This window comes from Pteropus alecto, unplaced genomic scaffold, assembly GCF_000325575.1.
Source record: "Pteropus alecto unplaced genomic scaffold, ASM32557v1 scaffold206, whole genome shotgun sequence".
In the NCBI taxonomy this organism is placed as follows: Eukaryota; Metazoa; Chordata; class Mammalia; order Chiroptera; family Pteropodidae; genus Pteropus; species Pteropus alecto.
Window position 1 is genome coordinate 4,600,144 of NW_006438906.1, and position 8,933 is coordinate 4,609,076.

Here is an 8,933-nt window from a genome sequence, read left to right on the forward strand (position 1 = left end):
TTCACAGAGGCATTACCCTTTGAGGTGAAATTTGAACAAGGAATAAAAAGAAGAAAAAAAGACATCTGTCTTAGAAAACAGCATGAGCCAATGCAAGGCCTCAGGAAATGCATCATGTGGAAAGATGTGTGGTACAGTGGGACTGAAGGATGGAGTGAGAAGGACAGAGCAGCAGCTAAAGATGGAAGCACTGGGAGGATGGTATTCAAGGGGCAAGAGCATAGATGTCAGGCAGCTCTCCTTCAAATTCTGCCTCTACTCCTAAAGGTCGTGCGTGCAGCCCTAAACAAATTATTTTGCCTAAGACTAAAGTTTCTTCATTTATAAAATATAAATATCTACCTCATAAAGTTCTCATGAGGAGCAAATTAAATAATATATGTAGAAAATTTTGCACAGTACCTGGAATATAGCTTGGAATATGGAATATGGAATATGGCTTGTAGTTATTGTTTTCATAGGTGGCTGTTACAGACTAAATGTTTGTGACCCCCAAATTAATATATTGAAGCCCTACCCCACAGTGTGGCTAAGCCTCTAAGGAAATAAATAAGGTTATATGAGGTAAAAAAAAAAAAAAAATGAAGGTCCTTGATCTGATAAAATTTGAGTCCTTATAAGAAGAGAAACCAGAGAGCTCACTGTGCCTGCCACTCTGCCCAACCTCCCCTTGAGCAGGCACCAAGGAAACCACAGTAGGTATGTAGCAAGAAGGTGGCTGTCTTCAAGCCTAGAAGAGAGTCCTTACCAGAAAATGAATCAACTAGAACCTTGACCTTGGACTTCTGGCTTCCAAAAAAGTGAGAAAATAAATTTCAGTTGTTTAAGCTCCCCAGTCTGTGGTATTTTGTTATGGCAACCTGAGCTAATACAGAGGTCTTAAATACCAGGTTAAGAGGTTAGTTCTTTACTTTGTGGGCAACGGAGAAGAATTAAAAATTTTTGAGGATGCAAGAACAACATTTAGATCTGTCTGAGAGTTGAAGACTGATGGGAAGACCCCCTTCATTGACCTCGTGCATCCTATCTTTGCCTTTTTCTATCCATTTATGACACTCTAACAGCCCCAGTATTGTTCATCACCTCTGCTTCCCTAGCCCACTACCTTTTTTTTCTTTTAATTGCCTACAGCACCTGGTATTCCTAGGTCTCTCATCCAAGTACTAACCAGGCCTGACCTTGCTTAGCTTCCGAGATCAGAAGAGATCGGGCATGTTCAGGGTGGCGTGGCTGTAGACAGCCCACTACTTTCTTTAGCTGAGATCAGATCCTGGGTTGTATCACATTTGTGCCTCTATTCAAGCTGCTCTTCCTATAAGAATACCCATTCCCATTGCTCTTAATCGACATTCAGTTCATCCTTTAAGGCCAGTGCCCATGTCTCTTCCCCAGGTTGCCTCCCCTCTTCTGTACCTCTGTTCATACACTCTGGTGTGTCACAGTGATTAACCTCTAATAGTCTAATTAATTTTGTTTATATCTCCTCTACTAAACTGTAATGACCTGAGGTCAATTTTTGTGGCTTTCACATTACATGGCACAGAAAAGAATTTGAAGAGGGTACAGGGAGAAATTCATAAAGTCAGGAGACAGCAAATCTAGGCTTGCATAAGGGAAGGGGAGAGACAGCCTGGAAGAGAAAGAGATTTGAGGAAATAGACTTGTTTAAGAGGAAACCGGAGTCATTGATGTGGCTTGATTGCTCGCCTGCAATTCCCCAATTCCCTATAGAGTCTTCATCTCTCATTACCCTCCCATGCAAAGGAATCCTCTGCGGTGCAGGGTGAGATACTGGATGTGAAAGATGATTAATGAGTAGCAATATTCATAATCATAGCTAACATCTGTGAAAGATCTGGCAGCAGGCATTGGGCTACAATATTGATTTTCAGTATTATGTACTATGTTCTTTTTTAGTACAGAAATACATGTCTTTCTTTAGGGATAATATTATCATTTGGGTGTTTTTTTAATCTAAAATCTCATTCTGAGACTTATCCAAATAATTACATGCTGTATTAAAATAATGATTCCAGTCAAAAAGCATTCATTTAGAAAGTTTTCTAGCAATATCCTTCCCCTAAGACCCATGGTCCATTATCTAATTGTGGTTCTAATTCCCATTTTCTGGATTATTAATGAGGGCAAGCAACTTTTCTTATGTCATTAGTCATTTATATTTGCCCTAGCAGTCTGTCAGTCACTAGGAACAACTGGTAGAGAGTGTGGAAGGGGGACTTGGGGAGTGATACAAGGAAGGAGGCTACCACAACCAGCCCAAAGCCCCCAGCTTGGACCTGGCTGCCTACTTCTCCCGGGGCTCAATTCCATCCCTTTTCCTCTCCTCTATTACTCCATGGCCAGTCCCCAACACTCTCAGGATATTTTAACTAAAAAATTCCCACTAATTCGACCTGAGGATTCTTAAGCCCAAAGAACAAAAGATCTACAGTTGCCATCCTGGTCCACCCACAGCATCTTAGGACGTTTATTTTTTAAGACAGAGATTTCTGGTCACATGAAATAAATACACACATTACCAGTATTACCAATTTGCTTTAATGTTTGCAGTTACTACACCCATGGTTCATTCGCTGAGGCCCTTTGCTGAGAACTTTACCTGCATTATCTATTTCAGTCCTCGTGGAGAGAAGTACTGAGTAATTACTATCTCATTTAGCAACAGGAAAGGGTAGGGAGTAAGGGTAGGGTAGGAAAGGGTAGGGTCAGGAATTCAGCTTTAGATGGCCCAGAACACTGACAGTTGTTTTAATTTTGACACAAGCAAAGTAAATTTTGCTATTTGCCCCCATCCAGCCGAAGTAAGAAAGGGGTAGTCTTATTTATTTTAATCAGTATGTCACTGACTTAACTGTGCCTCAGAGGCCTTTAGCACTAGCAAAGCATAATTCCTAGAAATTCAGGAATGACAGTGAGACTGGCATTGTGGGCCTGAGCCATGATGCCACAGGGGCACTAAGAGCAGATGCTCATATCACGTCTCACGCCCTGCCTAGAGAAGGCAACTTTTCTTTCTAGGCCGACTTGCAGAGTCTGGACCTGACATTCATTTCATTATATTGTTCAAGTAAAATAAAACTGCTCCCAGTAATACAATCACTTTCTTATTTTTTTAAAATCTTTATTTTTATTGCAATAGCAAATAAACCACATACTCACTGTTGCTGTGCACACCAACAGCTTTCTACTGGGAGCTCCTCTAGCCCCCGGCCTGCAGGCTTTCTCTGTCTGCACAAATGAGCTCACCATTGTGCAGGGCAGGCCAGAGAGCCGGTCAACCACTGCCCCAGACAAATGGGAGATATGGTGAGTAACCTAGCCTCCTCAGCCCTCAGGTGGGATAATCTGAGGTGTGTTCTACACAGTCTTCAGAGGCCAACAGCAGGATTTGACCCCAGTTGTCCCTAGCAGCAATAGGTTGGTCTCTCAAGTCCCTCTCCCAGTCAGAGTTTTATGAGACAACCCCCAAGTAAGCTATTTGTGTGTTAAATCCCCATATGCATGTGGGGAAACCAAACTAAGACAATGCCCAGGTATTAGTCAGTTTAGGCTGCCATAACAAAGTACCACAGACTGGCATAGGCTTAAACAACAGAAATTTATTTTTTCACAATTCTGGAGATTAGAAGTGTCGGCAGGGTTGATTTCTTCTAAGGCCTCTCTGCTTGGCTTGTAGATGGCCGTCTTCTCCCTCTCTCTTTACATGATCTTTCCTCTGTGTGTGTCTGTGTCCTAATCTCCTCTTCTTGAAGGACATCAGCCATACTGGACTAGGGCCCATCCATATCATCTCATTTAATGTATTAATTCTTTAAAGGCCCTATCTCCAAATACAGTCACACCCTGAGGTACTGGGAGTTAAGACTTCAACAAAGGACTTTGGAGTGGAGGCGGGAACACGGTTCAGCCCATAACAGCCCATAATAACCAAAACACAAATAAGTAAAGGTATAAAGTTAAAACATGTGAGCTCCTCCAATCCAACCTCCAACCTCCTCTGAAGGAAAAATAAGAGAGAAAAGACCTATTGTGTATATCCTTTAAGCTCTCTTTCTATGTCTAGGAGGAATGATGTTACAATGACAAACTCAGATGTAAAGAAAATGTCAATTTCCTTGTTTTCTTTGATCCAATTTAAGTGAGAAATCTTGCACTGGAAAATTCAATCTCAGCTGATCCTAGACTCATTTCCCTTCCTTAGATCAGCCAAGAATCAAGACTTATGAGATTCAAGAAAACATGAACAGTCTTCACCTTCAGTCCATTGTGGTCATTGCTTATGTCTCCAGGTCCAGCTGCTCAAAGACAGGAAGCTTCCATGCTGGGCTTGGGTGCTACATTCTGGGTGCCTCAGTATCCAGGATCCAGTCTTACAGATACATCCAATTCCTTCTGAGGTCCTACCAGGAGGCAATAGAGAGACAGAAGCAATCGAAAGCATGGCCTGGGAGGTTGGACCACTGGGCCCAGTCCTAGCTCTATGTTTTGATAGTTTTTTTCACCTTGGGCAAGGTGCTTCATCTCTCCATGGTTCAGTTTCCTCATCTGAGAAGTTTTGAATAAAAAGTCTCTATTTCATGACTAATACTCATATTTATCCATTTAATCATTACAATAAATCTTATATATTTCAGATGAGGAAAATAAAACCTTTACCCAAGGTCACACAGCTAGTTAGTGGCAAAGCTAGGATTTATACCCAACTCTCTGACAACTGGAATTAGCCTCATGGAACCAATTAAAATCAGGAAGTTGATCTAAAAGTTAAGTATATTCTATTTTTGTCTAATACAATTTTATTACTAGACCATGAGAATCTGTGATGATGAGAAATTCCAAGAAAATTATGTCAAATATTTACTATAAATACATGCTCTTGTTGACTTGGCCCAACCAGTGGACCAGACAAGCCCAGTAGGCTGTGGTGAGATGTTGGTTGCCAATCTGCACAGGCTGGCTGCTACCTTGGCTTCCAGGGACACACTTCTGTTCTGGAGGCATAAAGCAGCTATTGGCATTAAGAGATTTGCCGACGGTCAGGAATTTAACCTAGAATTTAACCTAGTTTCCTTAATTCCAAATCTACTACATCCTAGGGTGACCAACTGATCTTGGTTTACCTGGGACTGTCTCAGTTTTAGCATTGAAAGTCCTACATCCTAGGACACCCCTCATTCCTGGGCATACCAGGATGGTTGATCACCCTTAGTTTCTCATATTCAAGGGATGGAGATGAAAGATCAGGGGTGACTAGAACAAGAGAGAAAGAACAGATGACCATTTTTTTATAAGGGCTGGGTCTGAGGTTGTTTCCAGTCTAATCAGTGCAAAGAAGCAAAGATGTTGTCAACTCCTTGAATGTAAATTTTGCAATTTAGTAAGCTGGTAAAAAAGTTACACCAAACATGAAAAAAATAATAACTCTGGTAATACTCCAAGAGAGGCCAAGTAAAACATAGTAGAAGATGAAGAGAAGATAACTCAAGAAAGCTGTCCTCACACCTCCAGACAGAATAGACCCTGCCCTCTTTCTCATACTGCACTCTACGGTCACACCTAAAATTGCCCTTTGAACTTATTTGCATGTTTCTTTTCCTTACTGGACACCAAAGTTCCTTGATAGACTGAGTCTTATTTATCATTGAAGACCCTGGCACAGAATGGGTATTTATTAATTGTTGGTTGATTAAATGAACAAATAAACACTTTTTTCCCTCCTGTATTTCACTCACAATACATTTTGCTACCAAAACCAGCATTACCTTTAATAGGTATTATGAATATCTTGACAAGTATTTTATGTAGTGAGTGGTATCTTCCATAGTAATAAAACGAATCCTATTACTATTAGAATTATTGATTACTGATGCCCTTTCCCCTCTTGCATTTATGGTAAATCTACACTATATATTTCCATTTGAATAATGCAAGATCTAGCTGCATTATTATCACACATTGTACCCATTTCTTAGCTGGGAGTGGTTCTGTTGCTTCAAACTATATATCTAATCCAATATATAGAATCCTGTGCCTCTAAGGTTTTCCAATGTGTTTGTTGGATCTGTCCAAAATTTACTAAGCACCTACTGAATATTTTGTATGAATACTACTGATTTATTCAACAAATTGCTTATTGAATGTTCCAGGACTAATGAGAAAAGCAGAGTAATATTATATAATCTCTACCTTCAAGGAATTTCTGATCTACTGGAAGAGATGAGAATTGTATGTATATGAAAAAATAACTAATAATAGACCTCAACTATAGCAGTACATTTAATGTGCCAAATGAGTGACACAGAAAATAAATGACAATACCCTTGATTATCATTATTTTACTTGCCTTTCCCATCATATCGTGAGTGCCTTGAGAATACAATATTTTGTAATCTTAGCACCTGCTTTTCAAGAGACATCTGCTTTTTAATAAATTTCCCAGGTGATTCTGATGCACAATGAAGTTAAAGAATCACTAGTATGGACAAAAGGGAGGGATTGAGGGATTGGGAACAAGAACGTGTCATGATAGAGGTGGTTTGATGAAGATTCATCTAGTAGAGTGCAAGATGGAGCACAGCATGGAGAAACTGGAGATGAAGGGATACAGAATGAAAGCAAGTGCATTTTTCCATGCATGAAACATTAAGAATAGTGTGAAGTGAAAGAACGGAGTGGGCATAGAAAACAATGAGCAAGAGGAATCACCAAACTTGGTTACTGAGTGTTTGCTAGGAAAGAAGAGGAGGAATGAAAGTAACTTCAATATTTCTAACTTAAGGAACTGAAATAATCATAACAATAACAGCTAACATGTATAACCCCTGTGGCCTAGCTACCTCAACAACCATGCCCGACCCTCTTCCTTTTTGCTTGTTTCCCATTACAGAAGAAAAAAAACTAGACAGTCACTTTTCTGGCCTCTTTCACCGACAAGGGTGGACATGTGACTTCATCTTGGCAATCAGATGTAGGGAGAAGCTCCTAGGAAATCTTTTGCTTTCCTGATGAAAGAATCAGTTGATGCAGGCCCTGCCCTTCTCCCTTCTTTCCTGCCTTGAATATGGATGTGATACCTAAAGCTGCAACAGCCTGGTCACCATAATGTGATAACCATGATGAAGGATGTGTTATTATTATCCCCATTATACGGATGAGGTAATTAAGGCACCAAAAAGTCAAATAACTTGCCCAGGTCGACACACCTACTAACACAGCAGGGATTTGAAACCAGATTGTCAGTCTCCCAACCCTCACTCTTAACCATTACATATCCCGTCTCTCAATAACAGTAATGGTGACAGCATAGATAGAAATAAGGATGTCAGGAACTGGTGCTAACAACTGGAAATGTCCATCAAGCACTTAGAAATTCGAAGTCTGAAGCATGCAAATATAAAGGGTATTATTTAGAACAAGGAGCCAACTGCATTGAAATAGAGTTGATTTAGAGACCATAAAAGTTCCAAATTCTCCTCATCTGTATACAAGGTAAGTTGAACATCACTTTATGTGTAGCAATCCTAGCTTGGCCTGAATAATAATGCTTTGTTGACAGAATATCTTTATCAAAAAGCCGGCCCCCTGGTTAGTGCAGTATTTAAGTTCTGCCAATGAGTATATTGTATAAAGGGATGTTGTGAAGTGGGTCCTGGGCTGCTCCTTACTTCCAGGGATGATTGTTGGCTGTGCATAGCAATTTCCCAGTGTAGGCCAATGCAGAACATGACCTCAATCTTCCAGGCAGCTGCCAGTTTGTAATGCTGTGCTAACCCAGCAAAATTACCTGGAATCTGAAGTGAGGCTTCCAGGGCAGTTGACTGTATCCTATCACCTTCAACATCGGGGTAGCCTGTCCTCAGAAAAGAGAATGAATGTTGTTTACCTTCATACCACTGAGGAATGGTCCAGAGAAAAAGGTGCTAGTGAGCACTAAGCTGGGATAAGGGGAAAATAGGTGACATTCATTCCAAATAATAAAAATAATGGTAATAAGAGCTTGCATTTATTGAGCAATGGCCTGGTGCTTTCTCATGCATTAGCAAACTTGAAGCAAGTTAATTTCTGGTCTGCTTCTATTTTAACAAAATCACAAAGCATCTAAAGAAAACTGTTATTAATCACTAAAGGTACTTTGGCACTTGCCAACTGTTTTGTTTTTGTTTTCCATCTTTTTTGAAAGGCTTAATAAAGGTCTGCTGGAACATTCTACTGATACCCGTGACACTGCAACAATTCTCACGTTAGTTAGGCTGAAAACCAGGACAATATATCAGTCCTATGGAAAACAGATTGGCCTGCCTGGGAGAACTGAGAGGTCACATATATGAAAAAGATACATCTATGAACTTTCTATCGCCAACTTTGAAAGACTGGCATTTACATGGTCCTAGAAATTGGAGCTGAACTAATCCTTTCTGATCCAACGTAAGATTATAAATGCTCTGCTGAATTGGAAAAGGACTAAAGAAAGGGAAGATGTCTATTATACAATCCAGGTATTGGTCAGAATGTTTTGTTCTTTCCTTGGTGATGAACTTCAATTAACCCAATTCTGATGTAGATGTGCTGATCTCCATCACAAATCACAGATGACATTGGAACAATTTAACTGTCATTAAATGCTTAAATGATGTTACAATCACTTAAGCAACTAGAGTACACATATTAGAGCTTTAATTTATAATCCTTTTGCCAAAACACTTCTGTTATAATTTAATTTACTACTTCTCTATACTCACACTCCAAGTCCAATCATTAGAATTAATTCCAATCTCTCTAATCAAGGATGCATGTCTTTACTTAGTCTCCTTAAAAGTAATGGCAATTATAAACAACACTTCATTTTGCCGCTAACAATAACAGAAAGATCAATACACACACACACACACACACACACACATATATGTATATAT

At 39.8% G+C, this 8,933-nt stretch overlaps 1 pseudogene; it reads right to left on the reverse strand.

Moving 5' to 3' along the window:
* Nucleotides 1-1,122: 1,122 nt before the first annotated feature.
* Nucleotides 1,123-1,238, reverse strand: LOC112483181 (annotated as a pseudogene).
* Between the last annotated feature and the right edge of the window lie 7,695 nt (nucleotides 1,239-8,933).